The sequence below is a fragment of the Vicugna pacos genome, chromosome 18 (genome assembly GCF_048564905.1).
Source record: "Vicugna pacos chromosome 18, VicPac4, whole genome shotgun sequence".
Lineage (NCBI taxonomy): Eukaryota > Metazoa > Chordata > Mammalia > Artiodactyla > Camelidae > Vicugna > Vicugna pacos.
The window spans coordinates 6,223,920-6,246,508 of record NC_133004.1 but is presented as its reverse complement, the minus strand read 5'-3'; the positions used below and the strand labels follow the sequence as shown (position 1 = coordinate 6,246,508).

General features: G+C 43.8%; 1 protein-coding gene across 1 annotated transcript in view; it reads right to left on the bottom strand.

The window, feature by feature from the left end:
- Positions 1 to 20,822, bottom strand: part of LOC140686882 (trafficking protein particle complex subunit 9-like) — a 592,436-nt gene extending 571,614 nt beyond the window's left edge. Inside the window, exon 1 of the transcript XR_012060864.1 lies at positions 20,605 to 20,822. The gene's annotated coding sequence lies outside the window, so the exon portion shown is untranslated. The remainder of the gene's footprint in view (positions 1 to 20,604) is intronic.
- Between the last annotated feature and the right edge of the window lie 1,767 nt (positions 20,823 to 22,589).

Below are 22,589 nucleotides of genomic sequence, written 5' to 3'. Positions count from 1 at the left end.
TATTCTGCAGGGCTTATAATCTGTTCCAACACCGGGTTTTTATTTGATTTGTTTGATTGGTTAGAAAAATAAAATCACTCAAGTACATTCTTCTTTGAGCATTATGTAAATCATGACTCTCTTTTTAGTGTCATGAGCAGGAAAGACTTGAGTATGAATTGATTAGAACAACTAGGCACAATCATCACTGGAGCCTGTGTAATAAATAAGTACATGAGATCTAAAATAAACCTACACAGATCTCTGCAAGGAAAATGAAGAGGTGAGTTCCCCAATGAGAAAACAAACAATCAAGAAATCAAAAAAGGAAAACTTTTTCATTAACGATTCCAGGCAGTAGTGGAGCATGGTGGTGAAGATCACAAATGCTGGGGACAAACATGAGTGTCTGAAATCCCACAGCACTGGGTAGCTGTGACACTGATATTTCAGTGAAATTTTCTGCACTTCAGTCTCCTATCCATAGACTGGGGACAACCACAGCACCCATCTCCTAGAACGGTCTTAAGAATTAAGTTATTTTTTATATAAAAGTTTAAATAAAATACCTCAGATATTAAATATTACCCCAAAAGCTCAAGGAACAAAGAAAACAGTGATAAATTGGAGTTCATCAAATGTTAAAAATTTGCTTCAAAGGACACCATCCAGAAGGTGAAAAAACAACAGAGAGGAGAAAATTTTTTCAAATTATTTATCTGATTAAGTATTTGTATCTTCAAATAAAAGAAAAAACTCCTACAACTCAACAAGAAAAAGAGAACTCAATTAAAATTTGTATAAAGTATCTGAAAATGTATTTTTCAAAGAAAATATACAAATGGCCAATAAGCACAATCAAACGATGTTCAATATCATTAGCTGTAAAAGAAATCAAGTCAAAACCACTAGGAGAAACCGCTTCACACTTACTACAATAGGTTATAATAAAAAAAAGGTGTAACAAGCACTAATGAAGACACAGAGGAAGCGGAGCGCGCAGCCCTTGCTGGTGAGGATGTAACACAGCGTGGCCACTTTAGAAAACAGCCTGGCAGGTCCTCAGAGAGTTGAACATTTGGTTTATGAATGACCCAGCATTTCTGCTCTCTGGTCACACAAGTAAGAGAACTGAAAACAAATGTCCACATAAAAATTCCTACAGGAGTATTCACGGCGCCATTACTCTTCACAAACAAAAAGCAGAAACAACACAAACGACTATCACCTGATGAATGGGTAAACAGTAGGGCCCAGATATACAGTAGAATATAATTCAGCAATAGCAAAGCATAGAGTACTGACCCAGGCCACAATCTGGAAAAACATTGAAAAAGTTACTCAGTGTGAAAGAAGTCAGTCACAATAGACAGTTCCATTTACATGAAATAACTTGTTTTACATGAAATGTCCAGCACAGGCAAATCCATAGAGAGAGAACAATGGCTGCCTGGGGCTGGGGGAGGATGAGGAAGATGGGAATGACTGCTTGTGCATACAGGGCTTCCTGTTGGGGGATGAAAATATTCTAAGATTGACTGCGATGCACAATTCTGGGCTTTGAGTAAAAACCGCTGCACATTTTAATGGGTGAATTGTATTAAAACTGTTAAGGACAAAAGCACCTAGGGCCAGAACCTTCAAATAGTAAATGCAAATTGCTAACTTTTATTACAGGAAGAAGAAACTGCCCTCAGCATGAAAGCAGGAGATCGGCAAATATGGGTTAACAGAATTGGACAAGAGCATTTCACTTGAAAGAGTTGCTGAGTGTACACGAAATATTCAGAAATAGGAAAATCAGCTTGACATCACGAAGAAGCATTCTGCTTCAAATGCAGATCAAGGATTCGGCAAGCCCAGCTGCTAGAAATAACCAGAGAAGAAACCTGGTTCTTACAACAAGCACCAGAGCCAACAAGGAAATGGTGGTGAGGAAAGAAGGCAGCCAAAAATCTGGAACAGTTTGCTACAAATAATTTCTCCACTGAAAATTCAAAAATAAAATGAAAGTGATGCAATGCTGAGCTGGCCTCACGTTAAAGGGCTTCCTCTGCTGCTCGACAGTTCTGTAACCCCGAATGAGAGACTCAGGGGAATCAGCATGGCTCCTGGCAGTCCCCAAGTGACTGCCCACCAGCACGTTTACCACCATCACATCTGCCAGGGTTGTATTGCAGAGAAGAGACCAACTTCTAAAAGGCACAGGAAATGTTTACCAGGGAAGAAAAGGCTGCTGTCAGTCCTGGGACAGAGGCAGTGTGAGCAGAGGCCAGAAGGCTGCAGGTGAACTGGAGCAGACCTGGGGCAGGAAGGGACCACGGAAGAGCAGATCTCAATTTTCTACTCTCTCTCCCTCGGGTAGGAGAGATAAAGCCTGCATCCTTCTCACCTGGAACTGTGGGTTCTGGCTGGCAGAAGTCTTACGTACAGGGAATGAATACTCAAGACTCTGTGGAAAAAGTCACGAAAGAGAGAGGGCGTAGGGACCCAACTCCATGAGCCTCTCAAATGATCCCATATTTATTGTGTATAATCAAAGGAAAACGTCATTAACAGTTGTGTGATAGTAAGCAGGAACTTGGGGAAAGAAGGATGAGACAGAGATTGTAGAATCCACCATGAGTACAAAGGCTTAGTGTATCTTTAGGTAAGTCATGGGGTGAGGGGAATAAGATACATTCTTTAGACATGTGAATTACAAAGCAGACCACCAGACCAGCTAGGTCCTTGCTTGGGGGATAATAGAGTATCTAACTGCACACAAGCCCAGCCTTTATAGCTGTGGGCCTGGGTCATTGCTTTGCGATGAGCAGAGTGCTATCTAAAACATCATCTACGCAAGCAAAGCATTATCTCTGCTTTTTAAGGCAAGGAGACAGGAGTGAGGATGCACAGGCACTTGCTTGCAAAGCAGTTACTAAGCATACGTTTTCTTCTAAAATTTGACAGGTGGCTGGGGTCTGTTACAATTTGTTAACCCAATCATGGGCTCCCACATGGAACCATTATGGAGGACACCCTAAGGTGACAAATCCTGGCTCTAGGTCTTTTCCTGCCAGCTTCATCCACTCTAGCAGAGTCTAGGCACATTCCTGAATAATGATCATACAGAACCACCCACACTGTTAACTCCTGGTGCTTGAAACTTAATTTTAGCTCTACACAACTTAACGTAGAAAAGTTTCAGAAATAAAAGATATTATATTTACTTTATATCTCATCATAGGACTGATTTTTCTGATTGCTCTAAGCTGCTTCTTCTTGGTAAAGCACCTAATTCTGCAGGTGAATTCAGTACTTTCTTTGGGCATAACTAGCCAGTTTGGGCTCGCTAACTTCTATTGGTCAAATACCGATACACTTAATTGATTTCATTGTTCATCAATTTCAGCTGGGAGCAGAGGGAGTGTCACTCTGTTCCTCAGCCCACCCTCAACTCTTTATCATCAGCAACTCAGGACTCCGGAAACCAAAAATAGCTTTTGTTTCCCTTCTACAGTTTCAACAAACCCAACAGGATACATAAGCCTGGAGAAAGAATTCAACACAAATGTTAAAACAAAAATCAATAAACCTGAAGCAACTCCATCTCCGAATCATGATACACAATGACATGAGATTAAGTGTGTCAGGCACAAAGCATGGGTGAGCCTGACCACCTGATTTCTATTCTTCAAAGGAAGGAAAGTTTTCCTATTTTTTATTATCACTCTGTCATTGTTTCTGATTAAGCCAAAAACTAGTGTATGAAATAATTAAGCATTGAAATAACAGATTTTTGTTGTATCAATTACAGAAGGCATTCAGAGGTGTTAGGAAAAACCACCTCTGTAAAAAATGCAAAATTTCTTCCACTGTGAAGAACACGTATACAAAATGCAACAGAGAATTCAAGCTCTTGTGGAGAGGAGCAAAAGCCACAGAATCAAAGCAAAGTCATTACTATGAGTCAACTCAAAATTCACTGGACAATCATGTTCAATGCATTCAATGAAATTTAAAGGCATACTGCAAACCATACACTTAATGATCTGCAGGCTAGAGGAAGAATTTCTCTCTTTAACAGACAAGAGTAATCAATAGGGTGCCCCACCAAACAAGGACCAAAGAACAATCAGGTTTTTAACAGTTATGATAAATCAGCATTTTCTAAAGATCAAAATCCAGAAATTTTAAACATTCATTCACACCACAATGAAACAAGCACTTAAAAAAAAAAGAAAATAAGCACATAGAACATGTACATAGATCAATGAGAATTTCTTGAGACGCTGGAAGAAACAGGCTATAGTCTTTTACTTGAGAAATAAAACTACTTTTAAAGATAAATGCTAAAACACATTTCATCATTCATGTTGCCTTGAAAAATCTGAGGCACTTGTATCTGATTAGAAAAGCAATTCTGAGTAATAGTGTGTTACAATTCAGAGCCAGTTTGCTTTAAAAGAAAAGAGAAAAGAAAAGCTACTGTTTCTCATATACTGCACAAAGTGTGAAGTGTCTCCCTGCCTCTTTCTCCTCCCGTTTTCTAAGCTCATGCTTCCCAACCCTTCTGAAACAAGTATGAGAACCTCTTATTCCCGCCAATATGCCAAATGACAAAAGAAAATCAATTTATTTGTGTAAGTATATGCTTAAACCTTGAACTGGAAGAGAAAGATATCAGAAGTCTATATGGAACTTATTTCTACATTCCTGAAATCACACACACAAACGTTCACACAGACACAGACACAGACACATACCCCCTGGATTACTGGGAAATTCACAAACTTAGGATTTCCATCTTCTAGAAGATAACTTTGTAGTTAGTTTAAAATACAAAACTGTCAGCTTTGGAAAGCCTTGATCACCTGCTATACCATCCAAATATCAAAGAGACCCAATTAGCCTTCTCGGTAGAATGTAATTTCCCATGATGGCAAAACATACCCTAAAAAGTCCTGGATCTAAGTCTCGTGTTTATCACTAGCTATGATCGTTTTTAAGCACATTAACAGATTCAGAAACGTATGTCTCAACAGCATTTATTCTTATCGAAATAGTATACGTGTTCATTTGCCTATACAGAGACCAGGTCCCATCATGGAGTTTAAGAGCTATTTTGTGTATTGCAATATTTATTTTTAAGTGCAGAAAAGGAGGGTGGGTATTACTCAGTTGTAGAGCACCTGCATAGCATGCACAATGTCCTGGCTTCAGTCCCCAGTACCTCAAAAAAAATAAATAAAATAAGGGCATATTTAAAAATGAGTAAAGTTATAAAAAAATGCAGACTAAAAACCACTGCAATCTAGGAGACACAATTACAATAAAAAAAACAAGAGTTTCTGTCAATTATTGGCTATATGCCAATCGCAGAGACAACCAGAAATCACACCTGATAACCATCACGTGTGATTCTCAGCAACCCTACTAAGTAGACACGGATGAGAAACCAGGCTCTGCAGATGAGGAGACGGAGCTCAGAGGAGCCGGGGACGCTGACCGTCCTGCTTCCCGTGACACCACATCAGCCCAGGGCAAGCGCTGACGGAGCTGCAATGAGGGGACACCCAGCTGCATGGAACCTTAGGGCACTGGGGAGTCCCAGAAAACACTAAAAACTGTTCAGTGAAAAACCAGCTCAAATATAATACACTGTGCCACATTCTTTAAACAGGGAACATGAGTGAGACCTTTTTGATGCCTCCGTGTCCTTTCTGCCATCGTCAGTTACTTGCCCTCACAGCGTGACCAGTGATGAACTGGACCCCATATGAAGCGCACTCAGATGGCAGAGCATTTGAAGCTGGTTTATGAAGTTTGTAAGACTCTGTCTGTGCCTCACACTGGCGGTCATCCATCACTTCTCACCGGTGTGGACGTACCACCTGAAATCACTCCTTTCTGCTTTTTAAAATCCCTTCATCTACTCCAGACTTTTCAACAGCAAAGAAGCAGCTAAACCACAGACAGTGGACAGCTTTTCACCAAATTTCTTGAACAGCCCATCGGACTACCTGGAAGCCCTTTACTTTTATTAAACCCACTTCCAGGTACTTCATCATTTTCGGATTGGTGGACTTGGCCTCTGACTGAGCTACTCAGAGAGCTCCCAGCCTCACATCCGTGAGAGGACCCTGCTGTTGGGAGAAATCAGTGAGAAAGGCGTACATCCCCCAGTCATGTCTGCATGGCTAGAAGTGCCACAAAGTGCTAAAAATTTATACCATCATAACCCCTGGGCTCCCATGGACTGGTTTCACATTAACCAAACTCATGAGACACTGATGCAAGAAAACCAGAAATTTAACTTATTAATGTAACAGAAGATGTGAAACTATGAACCAGACTGCAATATCAGAGTTCAACCATGAGTATATGTTCTCCTCCACGGCCCAAACACGGGCAGGCAGTCACATGGCAAGTGTGGACAGAAGCAGAGCAGGAAGGATTTCTAGATGAATTCAATGGACTAAATTTCTGTTATACCAACAGATCTGCTGCCTGGAAAACAATTAATTCTAATCACGGTGCACTCTTCGTGGACAGTTGCCGAGACACGACTGTGAGCACCTGTGTAACTCTCCTTTCCCTGTCCTTTCTGGGCTAATTGATGCACAGACGTACAGAAATCGAGGGATGCAGATACATCTAAACACCCAAAGCCCATTCTGGGAGCCACAATACCATACAGCCAGGGTTAAAATACTTGCTCTGCCACTTACTAGTTCTGTGACCTTGGTCAACTTACCCTCTGTGTGCCTCAATTTCCACACTGTAAAACTGGGATAACAATCAAACCTTCCTTACTCGCTTGTTGAGAAGATTGAAGGATTCATTTCTGTAAAACGCTCAGAAAAGAATGTAGCACATTTTGGGTGCTCAACAAATGTCAAATTAATATTACAGTGGTTTACAAGTCTCCTTCCTAATCATCTTCTGTGTTTCCTGGCTAGACTAATACCCAAAGGATATTCTTATTTCTCCTTTTATAAACTCATGGGATGCACCCTTCTGTTCCATCCCACCACCTGTTTAAACTGATGGAAGGGATACATCCTCCCCACTCCTCTGGGCCATGCAGAGTGCTACTCCCTTCACAGCCCTGACGCCTGGCCCACAGCTAGCCCTCCTCACATTAACAGATTGAGTTGTGATTCCAGGGAGACAAGCAGGGCATGTGAAACCCTTCCTTTCCCTCCAGTGTTGACTACCCTAGGGAAGCACCCTGGATGCTCAGCTGCATTGCAGAACAGCCCTGTGCATGATGGGGCACATTCTCTCAAGGGAAGGCTTGCTGTGGCCCAGAGATACCTGGGACAGGGTGAGTCTCTACTTCTGGGACACAGTATCATGACACTCATTTATCCACAGCCCTGAAGTTCATGGAGAACGTGGCTTCAACAGTAACAAAGAAGACATTTATCACCTGCCTACTCTTGTGTCATCTCTCAGTTGGCTGCTGGAGACAACATGTGTATAAGTATTGGTTCCCCTTAGGCCCCAACATATATGAAGTAACAAAAATTTCTGTGGCTTAACGTTGGTCCAGGGCGACTGTGTAACAGTTCTGACTCTGCTGATGCTAAATTATGGGTGTAGGAATTATGGAACCTCCTCAAATATCTTTCATCATAAAATCAGCTTTTCTTATTTTCTTGTTTCTTTGTAATTACCAAAGACTATAAAATGATGGCTGCACACAAAACAGCAGCTAAAGTTTATGAGCTCTCTTGACATACCCACTGTGGTAAACATGTTACATAATTACTAATTCTCACAATTCTACAAAGCAGAAATGAGTGTCCCCATCTCACAGACGAGGGGAAAACTCAGAACGAGCTGACTCAGGATCACGTGGTTCAGTGTCAGCACGTGCAGGCAAACCCAAGTCAAGAAACTACACCCCATCATATATGTACCAAATCAACTCCCACCAATTAACACACAGCGGCGGGGTCAATACTCAGGGAACTCAACACACTTTTCAGCTTTATGGTGCTCCAGAGGCAGCTTCTAGCTGTTTTAAAATATCCCGGCTCACTGGTTCTAACACTAGAAGAAAAGCCCGATTTTGCCATTGTTTGCACAGCAAGTCTGAAATGTTCACAGCGAGATAAAAGAATAAAACTATGATATAAGCAGAAAAAATTTTCCAGGTAGAAAGACATAATGGACGTTGTGCTATTCTGAAGCATTAAGCAAAGGAATCAAAATAAAATCACATTGTTTAAGCCTTATTTTACAAACAGAAAAATTAAGACTGTAAAAAGTTGCAACAGCGCCACCTATGGCTAAAAAGATCTTCCAGGTTGCCGGGAAACATGCAACACAAAAATTGACTGTAAGATGAGAAACGAGAATCAGATAACTAGAAGCTTATGTAGCATATACTGCACTTTGCTTCGGGGGGATGGAGGGGTATTCAGTATTTAATCTGATATTGCTAATACTCCTAAATATAAACAAAAGACATAGGCTCATGGAAGCTCATCTTAGAAGAGGAAAGAATCCAGTCCAGCCACTTCATTTTACACCAGGGGAGACTGAGACCTGAGATCTGTCCTCCTGGCAATCAGCAGCATAGCTCTCCTAGGTCTCATGTCTTGCACTGTAGTAAAAACCAACAGAACTGTACTACGCCTATATTCATAAAAGTCACGTCTGTATTTTTCCAACAGTAGGTAATCTAAGTATCTTGCAAAATACTTCTCAAAGAGCCAGGAAATCATAGAAGGGTATTGAAATACAAAAACATTTATTTACATATTAAAACAGCATGAGCTTTATTCTCTCTATTAAAAAAGTGACATGTCAAATCAAAATTTTGAAATTTTAAAACCTGAAAAGAGTGCAGAAAAAAATCAAAATTTTCTTTAGTCACAAAAGAGAGGAGCTTATTCCCTGATAATAATCAATGTGGATTTTTCTAAACTTAATGGTTCTGGTCAGAATCCCGAGAAATTAAATGTCTGATGGATGGTTACACGGCAACATGAATCCTGAGCTGTAACAATACACATTCTGTGTAAATAATCTTCAAGGTCGTCTGCTTAAGGCAATTTAAGTAGTCCCTGTCTCACTAGAATGACACAGATTTCATTAAAGCTTCATACTGCACTTAAAAAAAAACAATCCTAGTTACTTTAAGCCATAATAATGTATATCATATATATACATATTGAATATGCATCAGAAATAAGCTACCCTTTTTAGTATTCAGAGTTGATACTTCTAAACTATCAGTCACTGTGACAGCACATTTTTATTAAGCACCTCTACGGTGCTTTGTGTACAAGGCGTCCAGCTCTCACAGTCAGACAAGGTAAACCATATTACTCAAATTTCACAAATGACGAAATATACTTAAGCCATGTAAACAACTAAGATATTCATCATCAGGAAAGAAAAGAGTAAGGATTTTACTTACAATACTCACTGACAAACTTTTCTTTCATACTAAGACTACATAAAACAAATTCAGTGTTTGGAAATTTTTCAGTAAATAAGCACCACTAGAAAAAACAAGTAACATCATTAGCAACAGTTGGACTTTCAAAGACCACTTCTCTCTTGCACAATAATTATTTTAAATGTTTTGTTTTTAGTTCTCACAAAGCACTAAATTAAAAAAATATTACCTTTAAAGTCATTACCTGAGAATAAAACATTTGTGAAAATGTACAATTTTAATTTATGCCACTCTGCCTCTCATTCTCACTGGTGTCTCTCCTTTGAAGACCTCATCAGGCTGAGATAGCTAAAATCGGTCATTTATGGGCTCACAGGAGTTCGGGAAAACACTCAATGGGAAGATGATTAGAGGAGCAATTGAGAATTCATCCTGTGCAGCCTGGATTCCAGCATCGAGCTAGCCACCGCCAGCTGCGTGTGATTTGGGGCAAGCTGACCCATCTCTCAATCCCTCAGCTACAAAAAAGGAGACACTGATACCTACAATCAAACACTTGCTATGAAGTAAAACATGAGCAAAGCATTTTAGCCTCAGTTAGGCGTCCACTCACAGCGAGTTTGGTCATTATGATGATGAGGATGCCTGTTAACAAATTAAGCACGACCAAACAGGAGAAATCACCTTAAAGGAGAAACATTCTAAGTCCATGAGCATTTCCTTTTGGATGGACTGCAGAATATTCTATAGATTTTTTTTAATAAACCAAATTTTGTCCATTAATTGTAGATTTACACGTTCATGGACAAGTCTCCAGAAAAATAATTAGAGGCCTCTAACCTCTGAAAATTAAGATGTAAATTTTAAAAAAAATCAGGGAAGAGATTATACCTCATTTGGGAGAGTATGTACTTAGCATGCATGAGGCCCTCAGTTCAGTCCCCAGTAACTCCATCTAAAAACTTTGTTTTTTAAGAAATAGAGAATTAAAGCAAAAGGATGGAGGAATACAGAAATTTTTAGAGACTCATCTCAGATTTAAGATGGGGAAGAAACCATCCAATTCTCAGAAGAAATCTTGAGGACTATGTAAACTGGATCTGAGATGTCTAGTCTTTTAACATTATTCATGAAATCATATTACCAAGTCTTAAAACTACCTGATAACCCACAGTGGTGATACTGATCATAACAGCTACCATCACGTATCGAGCTCCGGCTAGGACTGCTCTGTTCTGACATCTCTGCCCCTAAGGCCTCACCAGGCGGAGAGCACTAAATTCGGTCATTTATGAGCATCTCGTGTAAGTCCTCCATTTGTGCTTCTCACACTCCCCTCACCAGCTCCTCTGAGGGAAGCACTGTTATCATCTTCCCCACCCGCAGATAAGGCCACTGAGGCACAGACACTAAACCCATTCCAGGCCACATTGGAATTAAAGGACGTCTGTATTTCTGCTGTTTTGCTTTTGACAAAGGAATCTGAGATATCAATTCAAAGCAGACTGTTAAATAATCAAGTCTGTCAGGTCTTCACCTCAAAGAGCAGATACTATAAATTCCTGTTGTAGGATGAGGCTGCCGCCACAAACTGACTCAGCTTGAAATTAATATCCAAGATGAAGCAGCGGATACACGTAAATATTCACGATTGTCAAGTCTGCCCACGGGTCTGGGCCCTTCACTGCCTGAAAGGGGGTGAAATCCCCACCCGTGTCTGGGAGGGAAGCGCGGCTCTTCCCGGGCTCACCCAGGCTTCATAGGCTATTTACCCCCACAGACCAGCCTCAACGGTTAAAAGCTCTCAAGATTTTTACACCAGGCAAAACTGAAAGACATTTCTGCAGATGGAGCAATTTCTCAGGCTTAAATTTATTTGCCTACACTCAGCCAGAGGGAGAAAAGAAACAGGACTCTACAAAGTCTCTGACCCTCAACACTCACAGGAGTAGAATGACCACAGCAGAAGATGGCCCTTCACATTGCAGGATGTGAACAAAATAAAGATGCCCCAACAACAGGCACTCCCAGACACAGCGCTCAGCAGTCTTCTGCACAATCACGGTTGTGCAGCCCTCAACACCTTCTATTTCCAGAACACTTCATCAGCCCAAAAGAATCCCCCTATCACTAGCATTCACCCCGTAATCCCCCTCCACCCAGCCCCTTCCAACCATCACCTGCTCTCTGCCTCTGCATGTGCCTTTTCTGGGCTTTTCAGATCACTGAAATCAACAATATGTGGCCGTTTGTGTCTGCTTCCTTTCAATTAACATGCTGTTAGCAAGGCTTGTATATTTTGAAGTGGCATCAGCATCTCTTTATTTATTTATTTTTTTTGGAAACGTTAAAGATTATTAGAAGGTGGTAAGTACTATCAAAAAGAGTAGAATGGAGCATAAGTGATTGGGTTTCAAAGGGAAAAGTGTGGGTTGAACAGTCAGGGTGGACTTCCCAAAACAGGTGGCATTTTTCATTTTCCTCTTTTTTTTTTTTTTATTCACTCTTACGTGTGAATAATGTTCCACTACATGGAGATACTACATTCTGTTCATCCATTCAGCAGCTATGTATGGACGAGGTCCAGAAGAATGAGTGTAAGGGATGACTAGCATGGATGGCATTTAAGCAAAGGGCAAAATGTGCTTTCAAAAAAAAGCCAACAAACAGAGGCACAAGGAAATTCAGTGCGTTTCTGAGCAAAGTGCTTGCTTGCTTCGGCAGGACTACCGTGCAGGGCTGGGGCGGATATTGGCAGGAATCACGGTGAGGGAGTCACCTGAGAAGACACCCCACTGCAAGCAGCTCAGGCAATACTCCTCCCTCATCCTGTATTGTTAGAGAAATGTTTCTAGCTTACTCTTATTTCAATTAATAGCATTTAACTGCACGTCTGATCATCACCATCAGACCACATTACCTCCAAGTCACAGAAAATCATTCACTGACCGGAGCAGCACCAGGACATAATGGTGATGGATTAGGGAGTCCTGCAGCATTCCAGCCTGCAGGCACAAACCCCACATGTGCCCTGGTGATGTCCAGAAAATAAAATGCATGGAAATATCTCACTGCTGGAACACGACATCTGCCCTCAAATTGCCCGAAAATCATCCTGGCAAAGCACTACTCAACCTTCTCAGTACAAAAAAAAAAAAAAGCTAAGAAGGCAAATTTAGGCTCTTCCATTGAAAACCAGCAACCATCACTGCCAGTATCTGAGCTGGAATGCTCCTGACTTCGAAAACCACTGCGCAGTTTCTTTTCAAACGTGAAACTTATATATATATACCACGTAGATGATATTGCAGTAGGATTTTTCTTTTCAAAATTTCCAGTTGCAACATTAGCACAAGAAAGTTTATGTTTAGGCTTTAAAAAAAATCAATTATCCTCCATTTTCTTAATTTTGAACTTATTATTATTTTATAAATGGAGCTATGGTGCGTATTTAAAACCTTTTGATTTCTGAAAACAAGACCTTTATCACCTCACTATTTCAGAGCAAACTTTAACGATTCTTTGAGAGGTGGGGCCTGGGGTGCTCACTAACAGCTCTTTAAATACTGACAAGGATGTGCTATTAAGTAATGCAAAGGCTCTAACTCCACATTAGCTCAGAAAGCAAAGAAACCACACCAAAGACTTCCTTAATTATTTTATATATTCCTATTCTTTTGAATACTAAAGCTCTTAAAACATATGATTTTTTTTGAAAAAGACAACAGCTGTAATAATTTTCCTCTCACCAAGAAAGCAATCTTTATCAGGAATAAAAACCCCTATGGAAATCGAAATGACAGGACGTTTCTAACTAAGTGAACATCCAGATCTGAACACAAACCTAAATCCTATCAGATCTCACTTGAAGGAGCTCTACAAAGGCCTGGGCAACCCTGGAGATTAGCTCTTTTGTTCCAAATGTTGGCTGAGCTAAGATCATCACACTAGGCAGGGAAGGAGAGAAGAGGAATGTCCACCTGGCAGCCTCCATCAGTTTTCTTCCAGCAACAAGGTGCCTCTAGGGCAGCCCCGCTAACAAGTCCCCCATAAGGAAAGCCGGCATCCACACTGCCCCTGCCGTCCCCAAGTAGCCCCGAAGCCCATATCCCAGCCTGTGAATGGTCTTCAAATGATCCCCCAGTTGGTGCCATCCTCCACCTCTTTCCCGCTACACACACACACAAAGCCACGACAGCCTTCCCAAAGCACAAATTTGATTACATCAACCCCACTTCAAACAGTTCAGAGGCTCCCTGGTAGAGTTCTAGCCCCACCCCAGACCCTGCTTGCCCAGCCTCATCTCAGTACATAGGTCCCCAGTGACCTCAGGAGCCCCCTGACCTGCTCCTACTTCCCACTTGCCTCCAGGTTCATTTTGACTGTTTCCCAAGGAAGCCTTCCCTCCCTCCAACCTCCACAATTTGTTCCTCTCTTCCTAGAACATTCTAGGCTAAGTCAACTTCTGACAATGCTAAGCTCTCAAGAAGCAAATACATTTTGCTTATTTATGTGGCTACACTCTCTCTCCCCTAGACTCACTGAAGTGCACGTGTTATGAATAAATGAATGACGGGTTGGATCTCAAAGGGACAGACATACCTGCTCTCGCCCGTCCCGACCCTTTTGTCTGTAGTATATCAGAAGCAACACCAGAAGTACCTTTCCTGAGGGTCACATCTGTTGACACCCTTCACTGCCTACTGTGTCAGTTCTAGTAAAACTCAACTTCTTCCAAAGCCCTACATCCCGGACTCTCTCCAGTGTCCTCCCCAGCAGGGGCTCCCTCCACCCTGGACCGCACAGGGCACTCTCCCCGGGTCCCCACGCCAAAAGCCTCCAGGCCTCTGCCCGGGCTGCACCTGCGACCTGAGCCACATTCTTGACTCCTTCTCTTGGCTGACTCTTACTCTGTCCTCACAACTGAATGTACAGCCCATTTCTTCCAGGAAGTCCTCTCTGATAATGTCCTTTAGGTCTTGACTGGGCTCTATCTATAGCAGCAGTACATGGTGACCAACTGGGTGTTTGCCCGCTCCTTTGAGACCACGAACACTTGGGAACCACGTGGGAAGGTGTGAGAGATTACAAGACAGGTGGGGGAAGCAAAAAGCAGAAATCACAGCCCAAGTCCCAAATTCAAGGATACTTTCTCAGAAAAAAGTATAAACTATTTCACACGTGTGCAATTTGGCTACTATTTTTGTGGCTTGTGGACAGCAAGAACTTGGTGTTCTAGCCCAAAACCCAGGTTACATGCAAAGAAATGTATATATTCTTATCCAAAGGAAACCAGAGCTGCTCAACAACAGTTTTCAGTTAGAACTGAAAGGAAATTTGATAAAGGCAATCTCTCTCTCTCTCTTCTTTCTTTTCTGGAATCATAAAATTTAGAAGTATTTGCATGACTAACAGACGTCTACAGCCCGTGATTCTGCACTGAAGTGTTTGGGGCTGAGGAAGCCCAGATTACATTCACTCTGTAAATGCAATCACACCAACACACTGATAGGTGCCGTGAGTGGTGGATCTGATGTTCCAAAGCAGGCAACATTATTCTGTAAGAGAACTCTAAATAGAAAGTAAGAAATGCAATGTCCTGTACTCAATTTCATTTGCTATATGGGCCATTAACTGATAGTATATTTTGACTAATGAAACCCAAAAATAAATTGTCAACGACGATTTTCTTCATCTGACCGTTTTATGCTAACATCGGATATTAAATTCTCACTCCATATGGAAAGCTCAGGCCTATGCTGCAGCACAGATACATCCCGAGGAAGAAAGCCGACCAAGGGAGAACTGGAGAGTTTCCCTTCAGAAGCTGCAAAGTCTGGTTTTGCACCTGTACACCATTTGCAACCACGTCATCATCAAAGGAGTTAGACGTTACCTCTCTGGGGCGAAAATCACTGCGTGCTTCAGAACCATCAAAGAATGCTGAGCTTTGTGAACCAGTCCAGAGGCGCTTAAATCATACTTTTTCTGAAAGGCTCCAAAACTGACCCACTTCACCATTCCAGGTATAACAGGGAAGTACTGGAAACAGTAGAGAGAACATGCCCTTGAATTCTGACAAGGCCCTGCTTGAATCCTGCTACATCATTTACTAGTCACTAAATGGACCAATTCTTTAACCCCTCTGAGAAGGCTTCCCAATCCCCAAAAGGGGGCTGTCAGCGCCCACCTGGGAGGCATGGATGTGAATGCAACACGCAAGTAGGGCGGCAGACTGATACCTGACACGGGGCCTGGCTAGTTTCCCTCAGCTGCCCTTTTCCCCCTTTAAACTTGCACTGTTCCCCCGGTAACGATCAAGCCCCCGGAACAGACTGCCCGTATCTTCTATGTATCCCTGGATACATGCCTTACCCTTAGGAGGCCAGAAAAACAACTGCCTCCTCCCAAGTCACTAACAATGTTCTTAAGAGTCTGGGTATTTTTAACTCTATTTTTCAGGGAGACTATTCCAGAATTTTGCAAGCACCATTCTCCAGGATGGCTCCCCTCCCAGTGCCCATCCCTTCTCACCTCAGATCCTCTGTCTGACTGCCTTCTGTTCATGGGAAAGCGAGTCCGGTAAGGTGGGGCTCCCTAGACCTCCCTCCCTCCCTCACAGGTGATTGTGACTAACTTCTCCCCATTCCTCACTGCAAATCTAGCATCTGAGGAGTCTACCCTCCCGTACCCTGCAGACTCTGCACCTTCCCAAGACGCACACGTGGCCACGACCCTCCCTTCAGATTTCTTCCTGGCTGGCCCTGCCCAGCCCCTGGCCCCTTAAGGATAACTGGCATTGCTTTGAAAATGGCAAACGCCACTGACTGACACACCAAAGCTGTATGGTCTGGGCTTTCCTCCAACCAAGACACAGCCCTGCCCCCCCTCAGCCTCAGTCTGCAGCTCTCGAGATGATCTAATTCACATGCAAGGCTGTGAACACCAGCTAAGAATGACGACTCCCAACGTGTATCTCTAGTCCGGCTCCTTCACCTGAGCCCCAGGCTCATCAACCCGAGTGCCTCTTTGAAGTCCTAATTTGGATGACAAATGGCATCTTAAAAATGCCTCATGTCCACCATTTACTCTAGAATTCCATTCCTGGCAGGTATCTCCCAGACTCCCCATTTTAGTAACAGCCCCAGCACCCACCGAGGTGTCTGAGGTCACATTCAATTTCCACTGTTCCCTCCCCCAGCCCCTGCCCTGGAATCAGTCCTGTTATTTCCATCAATAAGCCCATCTCAACTGTAGTTCTGTAGGGACCATGGCCGGAAACACACAAGCTCACAGCATGGTGCACTAACAGTCCGCCGTAGGGTGCTCCCTGGAGGGGGAGGCATCTCCTGCCGCTGTTCACCTCAGAAGGCACTGGATTCTCACACAGGATGTCCAGGAGAAGGGACTCAAGGTTCTCCCATGGTCTGAGCTTTGAAGGGCCCGAGGTCTGGGGGAGCTCCTAATTAGCAGACACACTTGCCAGTGAGCAAATGAGGATGGGGGAACCCACGCAAGGCTGTTATCACTCCAACTCCTGGGCTCTCGGGAGCCACGGGAAAGACCTGTGTCCAGTGTACAGCCCAGCCATCACAGATCCCAGCCTGCATTTGCCAACCCGGACAGCCTAGACTCCATCTACTTGCGACACTTACTTCTGTTCTGTTCCCCACCCAGAATGTGATGGACTCATTCAGATATTCTGGCCTGTCTCAAGGGAGACAAATTCAGTGAAAAATGAAGTGTCCACATTTGGACCAGAGCATGAAAGGAGAAACAAGGCCTCATGGTCAGCATGATGGTGGTGGCCAAACCCTTCCACCGGGTGAGATGAACCATGGTGAGGGTGAGAATCCAGGGTCCTAGGTCGGCCAAATCATCTTCCTTCACGGTTGTCTGGGGTGTTGGAGACTGACTACCACAAACTAACGACACGGCTGTCAGTGGTGGATGTCAGCTGCAACAGAAACGGATTCAACTCTTTACTGCCAACATGGGTTAAAAGTAAAGGCCGGGGCAGGGAGGTCTGCACGGCTGCTGAGGCAAACCACAGACCCAGCTCTGAATGCCCACTGGCTGGAGCAGAGAGGGAGCTACGGCCCTTTTAGCTGTCCCTGTGTCCAACAGATCCAGGTGAGCCAGCTACTTAGGAGAAGGTCATGTTGTCCTGATACCCAGAAAAACCAGCCTCGTAAAGGGAACAAATAGTGTCATGGATTTTAGACCCAATTCTGCCCCTTTATGAAGGCAAAGTAAAGTAAATGGCACGGGGAAGTTGAATGCAAAAAAAAAAAATTAAAGAACCAAACGGTGACCGCTTCCTCCAACAGCGTCCCCTGCAGCTGTCACCTCCGTGGCAGCCACTTCCTCACCAGTGACCGCCGGCCAGGAAGCGCCGTCACGCACGTCACACAGCGACAGCCAGGAACCGCGTGCCGAGCACGTTTGTGTAAAAGCAGGAATCGAGCAAAATGCTGCAGAGTTTGACCTTACAAGTTTAAATACTCCATGAAAAGAATCCCTGAGCAGCCGACAAAATCAATTCGCATCTTACTTCTTCAAAACAATCAAACAAATTTAATAAGGGCGCATTTGTCACCAAATAAAAGGAGGACCAAACATGTTCCTCAAAAGCAAGGATTTCAACAGGTATCAAACACCAGTGGGTGATGAGCTAACAAAGCAAATATTCCAAAAAATTAGAAAATAAAAAATGACTAAGATAATAGATGGATCAAAACAGCTGTTAAGTTGTTGCTTTTTAAAGTGATGGAGACTGTACGGAGGGCAATCTGGCTATTTCCAATGCAGGGTGTGCACAGCCCACATTTTCAGAAGCAACAACATGCTCACTGTGCAGTACAAGTGAAGAAGGAGTAAAGAAAAAGGAAAAGAGGAACAAGAGAAAATTAGAATCACACAAGAATAAAAATGATTTTGACTGCATGTACAAGAATTTATGTGAGTGTGTGAGGCCAGGGACACGGGGATGGTGAGGCCCAACCTCACCTCCTGCTCAAGGGAAAGCAGGGGCCTGAGGGGAGCGGCGCTGCCGGGGGACCACAACGTGTTCAGCTCCCCTAACCAAAATTCGACCTACAAGCATCTAGGCAGCTTTTGAGCAACAAATTGTTGTCGCATTTCAGTCTGGACCTTTTTACTCACTTCCACCAAGAGTAGCAGGAGAGAATGAGGCTCTGCTCCTGCACCAAAGCATTGTTTAAAAAATTAATGACTGTGGAATAGTAAAAGAAACAATGGAGTAAAAGTGACTGGAGGAGAATGTGCTTGACCCTAGCTCACTGGCCGCGTTATCTCAATGACGTTCAGATGCTGGCTGAGCCCTTATGGTACCACAATAGACAGACCCACAAGGAGGCAGGTTCAATGCGCTGAACCACTGTGGGCTAAGTACACATCCGGCTACTCCGCCAAGTCCCAAGGGCAGACTTCAAAAGGCAAAAACAAGCTGGCATTCTCTGGTGGGTCTGCAGACTCAGAGACAATCATTTGTTGAGCAAAAATGTCACCAGTGCCTCCTATGACAAAAGAAGTGGCACTGGCGTGACGGCTGGGGCAGGGCTCCAGGCTTCCACTGCTCACTCACCACTCTGTCCAGGGAGAGAAGGTGGTCCCTGCTTAGGTTTTGCTGATGCACCTACCTTGACTAATGTCTGGGGCCTCAGCAGGAGTTGACAGGTGAGGTGAACAGAGCCAGACTCTGTGTAGCACGGTGCTGGGAGCTATGCCCTCAGCAGTGCCCAGGCTCCTAAACATGTCAACTCATCTCCAAGAAGCAGATGGGGAGTGCGAGCATGTAGATCACAGGGCCCTGTGAGGACAAGTACAGATCATGGCCACGACATGCCTCTCCTCTTCCTTAAGCCATAGAGGTATTTCCGGGGAGGAACAGAAAATTCATCCAGAGCCTGCTATGTGGGCTCTCGCAGGTGGGACTAGTGTCCCCTGTGCTTCTCACTCACAGGGCTGGTCTAGACATTCTTTTTATTAATTCTCTAGCATCTTCTCCTCCAACTTACCAACAACCAGAAAGTAGGATCTGATCTTAGGTAAGTTCAAGAATCACAGAGCACCACCTCCAAAGCGGGCCCGGTAGCACATGCCAGGTCTTCTGACCGCCACCTGTGGGACCACCATGAGCCCTCTCCAGACTCAAGGACCGAGGCCGTAGGCCGGGGGGACACAGCTTCCCTCACTCACCCCAGCAAAGGGGGACCACGTCTCGGCAAAGGCATCTCACCCTCTTCAGCCCGAGGGACAACACGATAGATATATGGGGAAACAGAGCAGAAGGTGGGGGGTAGGCAGCCCAGAAGAGCTCATCTGTACTTCCGAGGCAAAGTGGGGCCATTGACTTAATCACAGGGACAAAGTGGGAATGAACATTTCCCTGCTCTGTCCCATACACCGTGATACGCCTTTCCCTGCATAAGGAGTTCATTAGGAAGTCCCTGGCGGTGTTTCTGATGTCCTAACTTGGCATGGTGGCTGTCGGGCAGGAAGAGACGGCCTGAGCTGAAAAGGTGCTGGGCCTGGGAGGCAGGTGACAGCGGCTCCAGCCGCAGCTCAACCAGCGCCTCGTTCTGCCTCTCGGGGCTCAGCATCTCATCTATAAGCAAAGGGATGAGCATGTACCAGGACAGGCTGCCCAACAGAAATGAAATGAGAGCCATGTAAAGAAAGTTTCCCAGTTGCCATGTTTAAAATTTGAAACAAAGTAACAAACCAACAAACAAAAACAAATACTAGAATGTGATTTTAAGAACAGATCTTACTTAATCTACTGTATGTAAAATACTATTATTTTGACATGTAATCAATATAGGAAGTAAAGAGATAGTTTATGTACTTTGACTAGACAAGCCTCAGCGTCTGATGTGCATTTGACCTACAGCACATCTCAGCTGAGTCCAGCCTCCTCCCCAGTGCTCCTAGCATCAGTGGCTTTGGCTACTTTATTGGACAGCAACTCCAGGGGTCCCACCATGTTCCTGGCTGTAAAGCGGGTGTAAGTGTCCACACTAACCCTAAAAGGATCTCTCTGAAATAAAGGCGGATTCACTTTGAAATGTCTGGAAACCGGCGGGCTGCACCTCCCTCCCCCCTTGGCTACAAGATTGACTTCTTCCTTGCTGATCCCTTTCTGGATGTAGGGAAGCAATCCAGCACACAGCCAAGGTGGACTGGCTTCCAGGTAAATTTACCTGCTGTCTGTGTCCAGTCCCATGAAGTCCTCCTTCTCAAACGGGATGCAGGGGAGGGGGATCTTGTCCCCAGAATTCTTGGGGCCACCATCCAGCCACTTGGACTTGAGCAAGATGAAGAGTGACTCAGTGAAGTCCTCGATCCTCTTCTCCACCACCCTGCAGTACTCTTAGATTGAAGGCAACGTCGGTGCGCGTCTGCTCGGCTACCTCACCATGCTGCACAAAGACAAAAAGCTGAGAGTCATTAAGCGATGTGCCATACAGCTCCTCTGCATGTGGAGCTTCTCGAAGGCCTTGGCAGAGAGACATTCGGTAATGGTGACAAGGCCCACGACCTTGGGGTGTTTCTGGAAGACGCTCCACCGATTCTCGGGCACATAGCGGTGCCTGTAGTGGATACAGAGTGTCCACTGGGAGCCACAAGGGCTGATATGGCTAACCGAGGTGAGTAGCTGATAGATGCAAAAGAAATTCTCCTCTGAGATGATCTCTATGGATTGGACCACAACGGGACAAGTCTGGTGGTCCTCAGCACACTGCACGTAGTCAGGGATGCTCATGTTGCAGGCCCTGCCGAGAGGGGAGAGGAGATCGAGGTACATTCTCTGCTGTGTGCTACGGGCCCATCTGGGTTGCGGTGACCTGGTGTGTACCAGCCAGAAGACAAGGGAAGCCAAAGCAAATCCAAGGGTACAGTTTGTCCTCAGAGTCTGCATATGGCTACTGTAGCTCGATCACATTACCCAGCTTTTGGTCTAGGCTTCCTGCCTCTGCAGAGAAAGGTCATTTCTTATTTTCTATTTCCAAGCACCTAGCAAGGCCCTGATGCAAAGTCACTGCTCAAAAATGCTGAATAAAGAAATGAACAAAGGAAATGCTTCCCCAACCCCCTTCAGCAGAATATAAAGAAAAGGACCACAGTAGGATCAAAAGATCTGGATTCCTATTCAATTTATTTGAACTCCTAAGCTTCATAATAATGGATAAGAAAACTTGCCTTGGGGTAGAGGGTACTGTTCATTGGTAGAGCATATGCTTAGCATGTACGAGGTCCTGGGTTCAAACCCCAGTACCTCATTTTAAAAATGAAACAAGTAAATACACCTAATTACCCAGCTGAAAAAGTATTTTTTAATTCAAAAGTCAAAAAACACCTTGCAATTGACACAACATTGTAAACTTGACTATACTTCAATTAAAAAAAAAAGCCTTGCCTTACAAGAATATATCTGGATTACGGATGTTTGAAAATGTAAAATGCATAGGGTACCACCTGCATAAAAGGAGGTGACTGTACACATGTTCTATCCCACCTTTATGAGTTATACTTCCTTTGGGGGGGTTATAACCTCTCAGAGCTAATTTTCTCAGATTAAAAAATATAAACATTACCTGATTCTCAGTATTGCTGAAGAATCAGATAACTCTATGAAAGCATCTGACCCACAGAGTTTACTCAATAAATGTTTGTTGAATGAATGAATAAACAAGCAAAGTGAATGCTGCTCCCTGCCACAAACCATCATAATGGTACAGCCTGGAAATCCCAAGCCCACGTTCACCCGACTCTGCATTAACAATGTGGGTGACCTGGACAGGCCTGTGTGCTTCTCGAAGCCCCAGTTTAATCGTGAATAGAAATAAGGGCAATAACACAAACCTCAAATTGTTAGTGAGTCAGTAATTAATTGTACCCCAACACTGCAAGATGGAACCATTAAGAAAACTGGGCAAAGGGCCCATAGGCCCTCTCCATATAATCTCTTACTACCACATGGGAATCTACATTACATCTCAAAATTAAAAGTCTAATATTTTAAAGAGGTTATCGAGGTTAGGTGAGCTCACTGTCTCAAATAAGGAACACACAGTACAAATAGGACAATGCCCAGCCCATGAGATACACTCAGTTAACATTCCCACTGAGCCCACTAGTCCCTCCAACTTCAGAGCAAGAGGATGGGTCCTCGTGGCAACAGTCC